Raw genomic sequence first — 15,631 nt, 5'->3', positions numbered from 1 at the left:
CTGACCAGCAATGATAAAGGAATATGTTGTTCTTTTCTTCTGAAAACGTCATCAACTGAACTGATACACCAATACCAGATTTGCTCTTTTGATATAGTAAAGAAACAAGCGTGCAATAATCTCAGAAATATTGTACAATTTGACATGTAAGTTCTTTTGATATAGCTTGTATTGCATAACTACATGGGCAGTGAGAATCTCCGACATGTTGCCAAGGTAACTCTACCCCGGTTGTAACCAACATGCGCGTGGCCTGGTATTTCCTCGGCCTGTGAGTGTTAAAGTTATCTTCACTTTGGCGATATGGACAGAGTGAGTTTCCCCAGTCCACTCCGTCCTAGATATAAGCTAACCAGCTCTTGGCCGCGATACGGAGACCTTGGTTTTAATTACACTGTAATTGATATTAATTTAGAGCGAGTAATTCCAGTCCCGGATAAAACTTGGACGTGGCGTGGCCGAGTTTGAGAAGTTGTACAGTAAATCTCCCCCTTTCCCCACCCCACGGGGAATAAGCCGCTCATCCCACGGGGAATCTGACTGATCCACGAAGGATTGAACCAGGGAGAGCCCGACGCTGCCAGATGGGCTTACAGCCAAACATGGCGTTATAAAATGGGCGGACGGACTACAGGGGATTGAGACTGAAATTAAAACGGCATATAATGTCGTTAGTTTAAGAAATTAAACTGGTCAGATGTAAACAACACAATTATGAAGTCTAGGGTAAGGTTCACCTTGTTTAAAATCGGACTTGGGGGCATTTCAAATGTCGACGACGGAATGGCCTGTACAACAACACATTGACATTCAGGACAAGTGCCACTATCAACGTTGATGGTCACAGAATCATGCCGTTATAAAACTCGTGCTGTATACACGTGTAGCTGAAGGGCTCGTTGAACCACGCGATAGTGGGTTCATTCAGAAATCCGGTCTATTATCAAAGCCGTGACTACTCCGAACCTACAAGATACCCCAGAGCAGGGTTCGCCGAGGTTTTGAATCCAGGGAAGGCAGGGCTACCTTTCCAAGGCACATCTACCCTGCAGCCACAACTGTCAAGTTGGCAAGATGAGAAACTGCGCTAAAAATGAAGAAAATTAAGCTAAATATAGGAATACCACAATTTACTAAAGGATCAGACGCACGTGACAAATGTGTATGCTAACTAGTTCCCCGAGAGACAGCTGTTCTTAAAGACGTTTTCGGTAGGTACGATTCGAATACGGAGTCATTGCGTTTCTTCAGTGGACGTCCAGCTGTAGTGTAGTCGAGCCTGGGATGCTGCACGTTAATGGTATTCCCTTATTAATTTAAACATCTCACTTGGTTGACTACCGAGTTCGACAGGGAAGTTTTTGTTTAAAGAGGGTGGACACTAAAATACAAAGACGATCTACCCCAAGACAACTTGCGCATCCGTGGACACTTGTAAGTGAAAGTTTTCCGCTTAATACAATTGTACAACTGATTGTATCCGGCAATGTACAACGGTGGCTGAGAATACTGGGAAAGAAGACCCCACACTTCTGTTATCGTGTTCCACAACAGTGTTGCTCAGCTGGATCACTGGACACCGAGCTGTAGGATTGTGTCGGGCCTACCACACAATCCCTGCACAGTTTAAGGTAGGTGCTTCACCTTGCACATATTATAATGACTTAGTCACGCGCCAGTATGTTCGTTTCATGGCGGAAGCCAAGTCAATGTATATATATGGGCTTATTGTCTTTTAGGTACGTGCACCTCACGCTAATGGTGATATGGTTGTCACTCTATGTCAATGGATATGTGTAAACGTATTTTCCTCAAACCAGTTTGAAACTAAAACGTTTAAAGTCATTAAGTTGAAATTGAACTGAGTTTTCAAACATAGTGAAATGAACGAGTTCATTTGTCTAGGTGATATTAACGTATGGCCACACATACACACATATATAATATTAACGTTTCGTCTGAGTGTATACTTGACTTGAAGTCTACTGTATCATTGTCATAGTAAACGTTGGGTAAGGTTATGCCAATCTTGATACAGGTGATAGTATCTGAATCGAAACTTCACAACATAATAGAACAACCCACTCATGTGAAGGTTGTACATACATGATGAGTGGCTTCACCTGACATAGTGCTGCCGGGGAATGGTAGATCACCAGGTTATAGGGATGAGGGATGTCTAACGGAGAACGTCTCCGCACCCGGCCGCCAAACAGCTGATCACTGACTAGTGACAGAAAGACATTGTGTGTTTATCCCACGAGCACTGTCCATGTTTCAGTGAATTATTTCCCTAATCTTGTTTTTAAGGATATCATTTTATTGTCATGGAAATTGTGATAATAATTTGAACAAAACAAGAGCAACAATGACAATAATCCTATTCAAACCCTTGCCAGGTTATGCATAAGTCAACAACAACACAGCTACTACTACTACTACAACTGCTGCTGCGACTACCACTACTGCTGCTACTACTACTACTACTACTACTACGACTGTTACTACCACTACTACTACTGCTGATGCTACTACAAATAAATAAATAAATAAATAAATAAATAAATAAATAAATGATCCGATTCAGTTCTTTTACGGTTGTGCACGAAGCAGTTAAAACCTGTTTTGTTGCCTTGGAAAGCGTCGCTCCACATGGCCTTACATCACCGAAGGGAGGGGATAGGTTGGCAAGCTTTCCTCATTAAGATAGCATTGTTAGGTTCAAGCTGGAATATTTGGTGGACGATGTTCGGCACTGGCTATGTTAGTGTCCGCCTGTCACAGATTGTAGTTTAACCAGGGATTCCATGGGCACTTGCAGGAATGTAGCTCCTTAGAATTACTTAGTTTCAGTCGAAAGCAGAATGTCTGAATGTGGAATGAATTGTCTTTGCGTGTTAGAGAGTAACGTTTCACACAGGACGTATACAGTACGTGACAGTGGTTTTCGATGACAGTTCCCCGACTGTTGTTAATATCATAGCCTGCACTGTTCATTTGCATGTCTTTCTGCCGATGAAATAGAATTGGACATTTATTACTGAAAACGTCAAATCTTAAATGTTTAAATATTATTGTGTGCACTGTCAAATGTTGTTCACGCGACCGCCAACTAAACCCCTTTAACCCATAACGTTATCAAGTACATACGTATGGCTAAAAAATCAATGACAATGGCCGATTTTTCAAACTGCGAGAAACAAATCTTACTCTCAGAAAGTGTGTGACGCAGGAGTAACGTTACTGTTGTTATGCTACAAATAATGTTGCGCCACTGGCTATGTGCTTTAAATAAATATATAATAATTTGAAATTAAAAATACTGTCACACCCTGTCAACTGTCGTGCTGCTGACCAGTTGAACCTGATCACAACCGTGTAGCCGGGCCACACCCTGTCAACTGTCGTGCTGCTGACCAGTTGAACCTGATCACAACCGTGTAGCCGGGCCACACCCTGTCAACTGTCGTGCTGCTGACCAGTTGAACCTGATCACAACCGTGTAGCCGGGCCACACCCTGGCAACTGTCGTGCTCGAAACCTGACATGTGTATGTAAATCAGCCGTAATATGATTAAATTTGTGCAGTTTTATTTAAATATATTTACCCACCTGATCCGAAATGTTGAAAACCATTGACAAATATTGTACCAATCATATGTGCCTAATTCTCCACTAGAACATGATGGAATCTGACGTTTTGTTCCCACATGCATCACCCTTTTTAAAAAACAACAACACCGAATGCCCGCGAGTCAGGAAGCCCCTCCCTGTACCGCAAACAATACTCTTTCTCCCTCTCTATGATAGATAAAATGGAGCAAGGTGGTCTACTTGGCCTGTGACTGTGTTCTCCTCTACAAAGCAAGACATGTATTTATGAACTTAACATCGCCTGTTAATCTGCATGCACGTCACATAAACAGATCAAGCACAAATCCATATCTCCTGCATTTAGATGTGATTGGAAGTTGGAGAGCTCATCAACGTAAAGTTGTCCTAAAGATTATTATGAATGCGTTTCTGCCAGTGTTCGTAGCTACTTTCCCATCTCAGTAACAATTTAGCACGGTCCAGTCAGTTTAACTGATTCAGTGCTCTCCCTGTCTGTTATGTGATTACGTCACATGCAGCCCTGACTTTAGTACCATTCTTTAAAGACGTGTTGTTGATTTAGCGAAAATCAAGCGGTGAAGAATTATTCGCGTGTTTTACCGTGTTTGGCATATGATAAAGTATTATTGTGATATCAACCAACCCTCTGTCACTCGTTAAGAATGCTGTCCGGTGCTACATCTTCATATGACCACGCGAAGTACATCAACATGCATGTGTGTGTGTGTGTGTGTGTGTGTGTGTGTGTTGTTGTTGTTGTTGTTGTTGTTGTTGTTTAACGCCGCACTCAGCAATATTCCAGCTATATGACGGTAACATGCATGTAGTTCTATTGCAAACAGTACTACAATTGATCTTTGGCACGTGCTTTCCGTGCATCACGTGATGGTTGGTGGTGTTTTAGCTGACACTGATCTGATCTCGTCACAGCTCAAAGGCACTGCCACACGACCGAAATGCTCGGCTGCGATTGTGTGCTCGACGAATATTGATTAAAAGTATGAAATATATGATATCTGTCTTTGCAGAGAAGCACAGCAGACGGCATAAAACGGTACTGTTACCACATACAACTGAGACCAGTACCTAACCATGCACTCATCATTTCTCCGTTTCGTCGAGAAAAGAAATAATCCTTTCGAAGTAATTTATCGTAATCATTTTTAATGTCACACTTAAATGGCAGCCGGTTTTATTTTATATACTTGCTTGGTGATAAGAAAGTGAGAAAAGGCCCAGGTCACGTGATAACTGTACATGGGCGGTGAAGGGATCGTATCAACAATATGTATACATTGAAATGACTTGATGGTTTGAATAGACGACGTGTCTCTGTCATAATTCGTGTATGTGAATACGAGTATAGAAAACGTTACTCCACTAAAACGGCATCACGATAACAATGCATACTCTACAAGAAACAAATTGCCCTGTTTGAAGAAATGAAATATGCATTAGCGAAGCCTCATTATTCCGGTGAAAACCGTTTACTATAGCCCGTATCATGAAAGGATGTTACTCCTTGTCCGTGATTAGTCAATCCCGACACTTTCGTAATCCAGATGATTTCTGTGAACGGTACTGTGAGGATTATCCGGGTTTCACTTTATAGTGGAACCTCTTTAACTCGATGTCCTCGGTAACAAGGAATGCATGTCGTATTACCTGTAGTTCGAGACAAGCAGGATGTTGTTAGACGAGTTTGCTGATGTGGAGTCAACAGGGACCATGCCATTTCCATCGTCTTAAAGAGTGTCCAGAAAACTGTACCGGCGATCGAGGTCACTGTTTGTTGCTGTCTATTTAGAGAAGATAAATGGTTCCAGTGTTACCTTCCTACGATGTTATATGTAAGACCCTTTATGTATCATGTATACTCGTGAAGATCTGGGTTAGAGTTGGTCTTCAGGAACCCATGCTTGTCGTTGTTCGATCATCGTATCCCAATTGCGTAGATCGATGCTCATGGCGTCATGATTGGATTGTCTGATTATTGTCGATTATTTAGAAACTGCCGTCATATAGCTGGAATATTGCTAGGTGCGGCGTTAAACAACAAACAAACAAACAAACAAACAATATATCTATTAACTTGAGGACCCAATTTGTCCTGGGGTTATCATTCTACAAGGAATCTATTTTGATAAATACTTAATTGAAATAAAACATTTAATATGTTTTCTCTCAGAAAAAGAGACTCGGTGTTAAAAAGATATGTACTATTTGGCAGATATTGGCTCGGTGCATCCGTTACCCAAGTCAATAAACACACTTATGTTAGCTGTGGTGACGTATATGTTAGCAGCACATGCCTTCATTCACACTGTGTGGAATAATGAATAATTTAGGAGCTCCATAACGAATAATAATTATTTTACTAAGCTGTGGATTCTGCATCTGGTACACATTCTGTAAGACAACAGAATTCACAACGAGACCGAAAAGGGTTTGGTAATATTCATTAAATGGCTTATTATACCGTCCCCGGAGCAACCGTGACAGTGGTTCACATTTGAGTTCATTTCATTTATAGACACTTGGCTTGATGTCACAGTCGGCCATCTTGCCATCAACATTAGTTGGGTGTATCTAGACTAAACTCACCCCACAACCCACATCAGAGTGAAAACAAGCCTTATCAAACACATTAGTGTTTTCAAAAGAGAGACCTTATTTTGAGAGATAACACCATTGCGAGGATCGGCTTTTTATAAGTGTTGCTAAATTAGATCGGTCAGAGAAGACTGGTTATAGACTGGGGTACAATCAGTCATCTGTATGGGGCATGCGGCGTCCTGGGAGGGAGCGGGGTTTTATACATGACTGTCCTAAAATGTATCATTTTTAAATAAACATTATTATTTCTTCCATCAGTTTTAAATTACAGATTCCATTTTCTTTATGACTGCGTGGCTATCAAATTTGGATGTTGTTCTCGTTGCTCCAACACTGACACACGGGCTACCATATTGTCGCTTACCTCCTGCTTGAGGATTAAATCTGTTTTCTATCTATATGTAACATCAAAACGTATTTCTATTAACAAAACTGTGTTTGGTTTCCCCTGATTGTTAAGCTTTTGCTGCAAGCGCTCGTTCAATCTCAAACATACCAATATCTAAACCAAACGTATCGAAACATATATTATATATATACTGTTTAAAGCGGCGTCCAAGGAACCAAGCTCACTCACTCACTCACTCACCCGTGGCCGATTATCGTTGAGGGGGAGCTGGACTGAAGATGTGTGTAATTTGCAGGCATAGCTTGTTAATTCGAATCAGACCCTTTGTACTACACTTTACTTGTTTTCTAAATCCTGTTTTCTCAGTTAGTCTAATCGAACATTACATACAGCCTATTTACTCACAGGCTGAATGAATTAGTATCTACAAACTTTGCAACCGGCACCAAGCTGCAGAGCCTGCACACTGATGTAATAAGGCCAGCCTTGTCATTTGCCAAAGGTAACCCGAACATATACACCAATATCACTTATAGACAGGCCTGTGTATGTTATATTCGTTCAGCCTACGGGATCGAGTTCTCAGTCCCCACTCGAGTGTCAAGTTCCTCCCACGACAAAGAGATCACGGCTGGAGGTGTCTTGAAAGAAGCCGAGTTTTGCTGAATAGGTCGGCATTGCAGGCCCGTGTATCCACAGGAAACACAACGCACTTCTAGAGTTGATTGGCGGTGTTGTTTTCGAGGGTGTATAGTAAGCTTCGTAAACATAACATCGTACACTGTCCTTTCTGTTCAACAGATATGTCAGCCTCTAGATCTGTTGATCAATGTTGAAGTAGAAGTTTTTATGCAAAGGCAGGGGGGGGGGGGGGGGGGGGGGTGTATTAAAAAGAGTGTGTGGTGGGGGTAGTGGGGTTCCGTTTGGGAAATTTGTAACGTCAGTGTGTGTGTGCGGGTTGGGGTGTGTGGGGTGGGGGTGGGGGTGGGGGTGGGAGTGGGGGTGGGGGTGTTATGTGAACCATTATAAATATGTTTGCTTTAACAACCAAAGCAACATGTTATCATGGTAGGACATGCGTATGCAGAATGCCATCAGATGCAAAGAGGGTGTGGCCTCTGCAGCCGCCTCTAAAAGAGATGTTCACGACGTTCGAGCTTCAAGCAGTTGTGTTGTGAAATGAATCAAAGGGTTTTTGCCCGGAGTCCCGCTAGAACACATACATGTAGCATATGTCGCTATGGATGTGAAACACACTTCTGCTCATATTTCCCCTTCATTCACACCACTTCTCTCATTTATTCACTATTTCTCTTGCTTTCTCTCAGTATCTTTCTCCCTCGCTTTCTCATCTCACTCTGGTTTTTGCCAATCCGCCCCTTAATTTCTCCCACGCTCGATCTCTCCAAGACATTTAGTATCCACAATGAAAATATTGTAGGTTTGTTTCAATAAGTAATAGAAAAAAGGCCCAAGAATCTCTTCATTTTTCAGATTGACCGCGAGAGACCAGTTGATATTAAACACTGAGGAAATAAAGAAATACCAGTCTATTACAGACACGCATATGCTTGCTGACATTGTTCGACTTTTTTGGTATCTGTATGAGAGTCTAACGTCCTCCCCCTCTTCCACTCTCTATCGTTCACTAAATCGTTGTCTTCTCTCACACATCCACTCTTTCTCCCACCCTAACACTCTTTCTCCCACCCTAACACTCTTTCTCCCACCCTAACACTATTTCTCCCATCCTAACACTCTTTCTCCCACCCTAACGCTGTTTCTCCCACCCTAACACTATTTCTCCCACCCTAACACTCTTTCTCCCACCCAAACACTATTTCTCCCACCCTAACACTATTTCTCCCACCCCTACACTCTTTCTCCCACCCTAACACTATTTCTCCCACCCTAACACTATTTCTCCCACCCTAACACTCTTTCTCCCACCCTAACACTATTTCTCCCACCCTAACACTCTTTCTCCAGCCCTAACTCTATTTCTCCCACCCTAACACTATTTCTCCCACCCTAACACTATTTTTCATCCTTTCCATCCTCTTTCTCTCACATCTCTTCTTTCCATCCACTCTTTCCTTCTTTCAAACCCTCACTCTGTCACCCTCTTTCTTCCATCCGCTCTTTCCTTCTTTCAAACCCTCACTCTGTCACCCTTTCCCTTTCTTCCGCTCTTTCCTTCTTTCAAACCCTCACTCTGTCACCCTTTCCCTTTCTTACACTCTTTCCTTCTTTCAAACCCTCACTCTGTCACCCTTTCCCTTTCATCCGCCCTTTCCTTCTTTCAAACCCTCACTCTGTCACCCTCTCCCTTTCTTCCACTCTTTCCTTCTTTCAAACCCTCACTCAGTCACCCTTTCCCTTTCATCAGCTCTTTCCTTCTTTCAAACCCTCACTCTGTCACCCTTTCCCTTTCTTCCACTCTTTCCTTCTTTCAAACCCTCACTCTGTCACCCTCTCCCTTTCATCCGCTCTTTCCTTCTTTCAAACCCTCACTCTGTCACCCTCTCCCTTTCTTCCACTCTTTCCTTCTTTCAAACCCTCACTCAGTCACCCTTTCCCTTTCATCAGCTCTTTCCTTCTTTCAAACCCTGACTCTGTCACCCTCTCCCTTTCATCCGCTCTTTCCTTCTTTCAAACCCTGACTCTGTCACCCTCTCCCTTTCTTCCACTCTTTCCTTCTTTCAAACCCTCACTCTGTCACCCTTTCCCTTTCATCCGCTCTTTCCTTCTTTCAAACCCTGACTCTGTCACCCTCTCCCTTTCTTCCGCTCTTTCCTTCTTTCAAACCCTCACTCTGTCACCCTCTCCCTTTCATCCGCTCTTTCCTTCTCTCAAACCCTCACTCTGTCACCCTCTCCCTTTCATCCACTTTTTCCTTCTTTCAAACCCTCACTCTGTCACCCTTTCCCTTTCATCCGCTCTTTCCTTCTTTCAAACCCTGACTCTGTCACCCTCTCCCTTTCATCCGCTCTTTCCTTCTTTCAAACCCTCACTCTGTCACCCTCTCCCTTTCATCCGCTCTTTCCTTCTTTCAAACCCTCACTCTGTCACCCTTTCCCTTTCATCCGCTCTTTCCTTCTTTCAAACCCTCACTCTGTCACCCTCTCCCTTTCATCCGCTCGTTCCTTTTTAAACCCTCACTCTGTCACCCTTTCCCTTTCTTCCGCTCTTTCCTTCTATCAAACCCTCACTCTGTCACCCTCTCCCTTTCTTCCGCTCTTTCCTTCTTTCAAACCCTCACTCTGTCACCCTTTCCCTTTCTTCCGCTCTTTCCTTCTATCAAACCCTCACTCTGTCACCCTCTCCCTTTCACCCGCACTTTCCTTCTATCAAACCCTCACTCTGTCACCCTCTCCCTTTCATCCACTTTTTCCTTCTTTCAAACCCTGACTCTGTCACCCTCTTCCTTCCATCCGCTCTTTCCTTCTTTCAAACCCTCACTCTGTCACCCTCTCCCTTTCTTCCGCTCTTTCCTTCTATCAAACCCTCACTCTGTCACCCTCTCCCTTTCATCCGCTCTTTTCTTCTTTCAAACCCTCACTCTGTCACCCTTTCCCTTTCATCCACTCTTTCCTTCTTTCAAACCCTCACTCTGTCACCCTCTCCCTTTCATCCGCTCTTTCCTTCTTTCAAACCCTCACTCTGTCACCCTTTCCCTTTCATCCGCTCTTCCTTCTTTCAAACCCTCACTCTGTCACCCTCTCCCTTTCATCCGCTCTTTCCTTCTTTCAAACCCCCACTCTGTCACCCTCTTCCTTCCATCCGCTCTTTCCTTCTTTCAAACCCTCACTCTGTCACCCTCTCCCTTTCTTCCGCTCTTTCCTTCTTTCAAACCCTCACTCTGTCACCCTTTCCCTTTCTTCCGCTCTTTCCTTCATTCAAACCCTCACTCTGTCACCCTTTCCCTTTCATCCGCTCTTTCCTTCTTTCAAACCCTCACTCTGTCACCCTCTCCCTTTCATCCGCTCTTTTCTTCTTTCAAACCCTCACTCTGTCACCCTCTCCCTTTCATCCACTTTTTCCTTCTTTCAAACCCTGACTCTGTCACCCTCTCCCTTTCATCCGCTCTTTCCTTCTTTCAAACCCTCACTCAGTCACCCTTTCCCTTTCATCCGCTCTTTCCTTCTTTCAAACCCTCACTCTGTCACCCTCTCCCTTTCATCCACTTTTTCCTTCTTTCAAACCCTGACTCTGTCACCCTCTCCCTTTCATCCACTCTTTCCTTCTTTCAAACCCTCACTCTGTCACCCTCTCCCTTTCATCCGCTCTTTCCTTCTTTCAAACCCTCACTCTGTCACCCTTTCCCTTTCATCCGCTCTTCCTTCTTTCAAACCCTCACTCTGTCACCCTCTCCCTTTCATCCGCTCTTTCCTTCTTTCAAACCCCCACTCTGTCACCCTCTTCCTTCCATCCGCTCTTTCCTTCTTTCAAACCCTCACTCTGTCACCCTCTCCCTTTCTTCCGCTCTTTCCTTCTTTCAAACCCTCACTCTGTCACCCTTTCCCTTTCTTCCGCTCTTTCCTTCATTCAAACCCTCACTCTGTCACCCTTTCCCTTTCATCCGCTCTTTCCTTCTTTCAAACCCTCACTCTGTCACCCTCTCCCTTTCATCCGCTCTTTTCTTCTTTCAAACCCTCACTCTGTCACCCTCTCCCTTTCATCCACTTTTTCCTTCTTTCAAACCCTGACTCTGTCACCCTCTCCCTTTCATCCGCTCTTTCCTTCTTTCAAACCCTCACTCAGTCACCCTTTCCCTTTCATCCGCTCTTTCCTTCTTTCAAACCCTCACTCTGTCACCCTCTCCCTTTCATCCACTTTTTCCTTCTTTCAAACCCTGACTCTGTCACCCTCTCCCTTTCATCCGCTCTTTCCTTCTTTCAAACCCTCACTCTGTCACCCTCTCCCTTTCTTCCGCTCTTTCCTTCTTTCAAACCCTCACTCTGTCACCCTTTCCCTTTCTTCCGCTCTTTCCTTCTTTCAAACCCTCACTCTGTCACCCTATCCCTTTCATCCGCTCTTTCCTTCTTTCAAACCCTCACTCTGTCACCCTTTCCCTTTCATCCGCTCTTTCCTTCTTTCAAACCCTCACTCTGTCACCCTCTCCCTTTCATCCACTTTTTCCTTCTTTCAAACCCTGACTCTGTCACCCTCTCCCTTTCATCCGCTCTTTCCTTCTTTCAAACCCTCACTCTGTCACCCTTTCCCTTTCATCCGCTCTTTCCTTCTTTCAAACCCTCACTCTGTCACCCTCTCCCTTTCATCCGCTCTTTCCTTCTTTCAAACCCTCACTCTGTCACCCTTTCCCTTTCATCCGCTCTTTCCTTCTTTCAAACCCTCACTCTGTCACCCTATCCCTTTCATCCGCTCTTTCCTTCTTTCAAACCCCCACTCTGTCACCCTCTTCCTTTCTTCCGCTCTTTCCTTCTTTCAAACCCTCACTCTGTCACCCTTTCCCTTTCTTCCGCTCTTTCCTTCTTTCAAACCCTCACTCTGTCACCCTATCCCTTTCATCCGCTCTTTCCTTCTTTCAAACCCTCACTCTGTCACCCTTTCCCTTTCATCCGCTCTTTCCTTCTTTCAAACCCTCACTCTGTCACCCTCTCCCTTTCTTCCACTCTTTCCTTCTTTGAAACCCTCACTCTGTCACCCTTTCCCTTTCATCCGCTCTTTCCTTCTTTCAAACCCTCACTCTGTCACCCTTTCCCTTTCTTCCGCTCTTTCTTTCTTTCAAACCCTTACTCTGTCACCCTTTCCCTTTCTTCGACTCTTTCCTCCTTTCAAACCCTCACTCTGTCACCCTTTCCCTTTCTTCCGCTCTTTCCTTCTTTCAAACCCTCACTCTGTCACCCTATCCCTTTCATCCGCTCTTTCCTTCTTTCAAACCCTCACTCTGTCACCCTTTCCCTTTCATCCGCTCTTTCCTTCTTTCAAACCCTCACTCTGTCACCCTCTCCCTTTCTTCCACTCTTTCCTTCTTTGAAACCCTCACTCTGTCACCCTTTCCCTTTCATCCGCTCTTTCCTTCTTTCAAACCCTCACTCTGTCACCCTTTCCCTTTCTTCCGCTCTTTCTTTCTTTCAAACCCTTACTCTGTCACCCTTTCCCTTTCTTCGACTCTTTCCTCCTTTCAAACCCTCACTCTGTCACCCTCTCCCTTTCATCCGCTTTTTCCTTCTTTCAAACCCTGACTCAGTCACCCTTTCCCTTTCATCCGCTCTTTCCTTCTTTCAAACCCTCACTCTGTCAACCTCTCCCTTTCATCCGCTCTTTCCTTCTTTCAAACCCTCACTCTGTCAACCTCTCCCTTCATCCGCTCTTTCCTTCTTTCAAACCCTCACTCTGTCACCCTCTCCCTTTCTTCCGCTCTTTCCTTCTTTCAAACCCTCACTCTGTCACCCTTTCCCTTTCTTCCGCTCTTTCCTTCATTCAAACCCTCACTCTGTCACCCTCTCCCTTTCATCCGCTCTTTCCTTCTTTCAAACCCTCACTCAGTCACCCTTTCCCTTTCATCCGCTCTTTCCTTCTTTCAAACCCTGACTCTGTCACCCTCTCCCTTTCATCCGCTCTTTCCTTCTTTCAAACCCTCACTCTGTCACCCTCTCCCTTTCTTCCGCTCTTTCCTTCTTTCAAACCCTCACTCTGTCACCCTTTCCCTTTCTTCCGCTCTTTCCTTCTTTCAAACCCTCACTCTGTCACCCTTTCCCTTTCATCCGCTCTTTCCTTCTTTCAAACCCTCACTCTGTCACCCTTTCCCTTTCATCCGCTCTTTCCTTCGTTCAAACCCTCACTCTGTCACCCTCTCCCTTTCATCCACTTTTTCCTTCTTTCAAACCCTGACTCTGTCACCCTCTCCCTTTCATCCGCTCTTTCCTTCTTTCAAACCCTCACTCTGTCACCCTTTCCCTTTCATCCGCTCTTTCCTTCTTTCAAACCCTCACTCTGTCACCCTCTCCCTTTCATCCGCTCTTTCCTTCTTTCAAACCCTCACTCTGTCACCCTTTCCCTTTCTTCCGCTCTTTCCTTCTTTCAAACCCTCACTCTGTCACCCTATCCCTTTCATCCGCTCTTTCCTTCTTTCAAACCCTCACTCTGTCACCCTTTCCCTTTCATCCGCTCTTTCCTTCTTTCAAACCCTCACTCTGTCACCCTCTCCCTTTCTTCCACTCTTTCCTTCTTTCAAACCCTCACTCAGTCACCCTTTCCCTTTCATCCGCTCTTTCCTTCTTTCAAACCCTCACTCTGTCACCCTTTCCCTTTCTTCCGCTCTTTCCTTCTTTCAAACCCTTACTCTGTCACCCTTTCCCTTTCTTCGACTCTTTCCTTCTTTCAAACCCTCACTCTGTCACCCTCTCCCTTTCATCCGTTCTTTCCTTCTTTCAAACCCTGACTCAGTCACCCTTTCCCTTTCATCCGCTCTTTCCTTCTTTCAAACCCTCACTCTGTCAACCTCTCCCTTTCATCCGCTCTTTCCTTCTTTCAAACCCTCACTCTGTCAACCTCTCCCTTTCATCCGCTCTTTCCTTCTTTCAAACCCTCACTCTGTCACCCTTTCCCTTTCATCCGCTCTTTCCTTCTTTCAAACCCTCACTCTGTCACCCTCTCCCTTTCATCCGCTCTTTCCTTCTTTCAAACCCTCAATCTGTCACCCTCTCCCTTTCATCCGCTCTTTTCTTCTTTCAAACTCTCACTCTGTCACCCTTTCCCTTTCTTCCTTCTTTCCTTCTTTAAAACCCTCACTCTGTCACCTCTCCCTTTCATCCGCTCTTTCCTTCTTTCAAACCCTCACTCTGTCACCCTCTCCCTTTCTTTCCTTCTTTCAAACCCTCACTCTGTCACCCTCTCCCTTTCTTCCGCTCTTTCCTTCTTTCAAACCCTCACTCTGTCACCCTCTCCCTTTCTTCCGCTCTTTCCTTCGTTCAAACCCTCACTCTGTCACCCTCTCCCTTTCATCCACTTTTTCCTTCTTTCAAACCCTGACTCTGTCACCCTCTCCCTTTCATCCGCTCTTTCCTTCTTTCAAACCCTCACTCTGTCACCCTTTCCCTTTCATCCGCTCTTTCCTTCTTTCAAACCCTCACTCTGTCACCCTCTCCCTTTCATCCGCTCTTTCCTTCTTTCAAACCCTCACTCTGTCACCCTTTCCCTTTCTTCCGCTCTTTCCTTCTTTCAAACCCTCACTCTGTCACCCTATCCCTTTCATCCGCTCTTTCCTTCTTTCAAACCCTCACTCTGTCACCCTTTCCCTTTCATCCGCTCTTTCCTTCTTTCAAACCCTCACTCTGTCACCCTCTCCCTTTCTTCCACTCTTTCCTTCTTTCAAACCCTCACTCAGTCACCCTTTCCCTTTCATCCGCTCTTTCCTTCTTTCAAACCCTCACTCTGTCACCCTTTCCCTTTCTTCCGCTCTTTCCTTCTTTCAAACCCTTACTCTGTCACCCTTTCCCTTTCTTCGACTCTTTCCTTCTTTCAAACCCTCACTCTGTCACCCTCTCCCTTTCATCCGTTCTTTCCTTCTTTCAAACCCTGACTCAGTCACCCTTTCCCTTTCATCCGCTCTTTCCTTCTTTCAAACCCTCACTCTGTCAACCTCTCCCTTTCATCCGCTCTTTCCTTCTTTCAAACCCTCACTCTGTCAACCTCTCCCTTTCATCCGCTCTTTCCTTCTTTCAAACCCTCACTCTGTCACCCTTTCCCTTTCATCCGCTCTTTCCTTCTTTCAAACCCTCACTCTGTCACCCTCTCCCTTTCATCCGCTCTTTCCTTCTTTCAAACCCTCAATCTGTCACCCTCTCCCTTTCATCCGCTCTTTTCTTCTTTCAAACTCTCACTCTGTCACCCTTTCCCTTTCTTCCTTCTTTCCTTCTTTAAAACCCTCACTCTGTCACCTCTCCCTTTCATCCGCTCTTTCCTTCTTTCAAACCCTCACTCTGTCACCCTCTCCCTTTCTTTCCTTCTTTCAAACCCTCACTCTGTCACCCTCTCCCTTTCTTCCGCTCTTTCCTTCTTTCAAACCCTCACTCTGTCACCCTC

The 15,631-nt window shown here is 44.8% G+C and overlaps 1 protein-coding gene across 1 annotated transcript in view; it reads left to right on the top strand.

The window, feature by feature from the left end:
* The first annotated feature begins 441 nt into the window (after nucleotides 1–441).
* The window catches only part of LOC124116206 (parathyroid hormone/parathyroid hormone-related peptide receptor-like), a 141,673-nt gene continuing 126,483 nt past the window's right edge, over nucleotides 442–15,631 (top strand). The window contains exon 1 of the mRNA XM_046477461.2: nucleotides 442–1,631. The gene's annotated coding sequence lies outside the window, so the exon portion shown is untranslated. The remainder of the gene's footprint in view (nucleotides 1,632–15,631) is intronic.

Source organism: Haliotis rufescens, unplaced genomic scaffold (assembly GCF_023055435.1).
Source record: "Haliotis rufescens isolate VD_foot unplaced genomic scaffold, xgHalRufe1.0.p SCAF_10, whole genome shotgun sequence".
Lineage (NCBI taxonomy): Eukaryota > Metazoa > Mollusca > Gastropoda > Lepetellida > Haliotidae > Haliotis > Haliotis rufescens.
The sequence above is the reverse complement of the archived record's forward strand: the minus strand, read 5'-3'. Positions and strand labels throughout refer to the sequence as shown.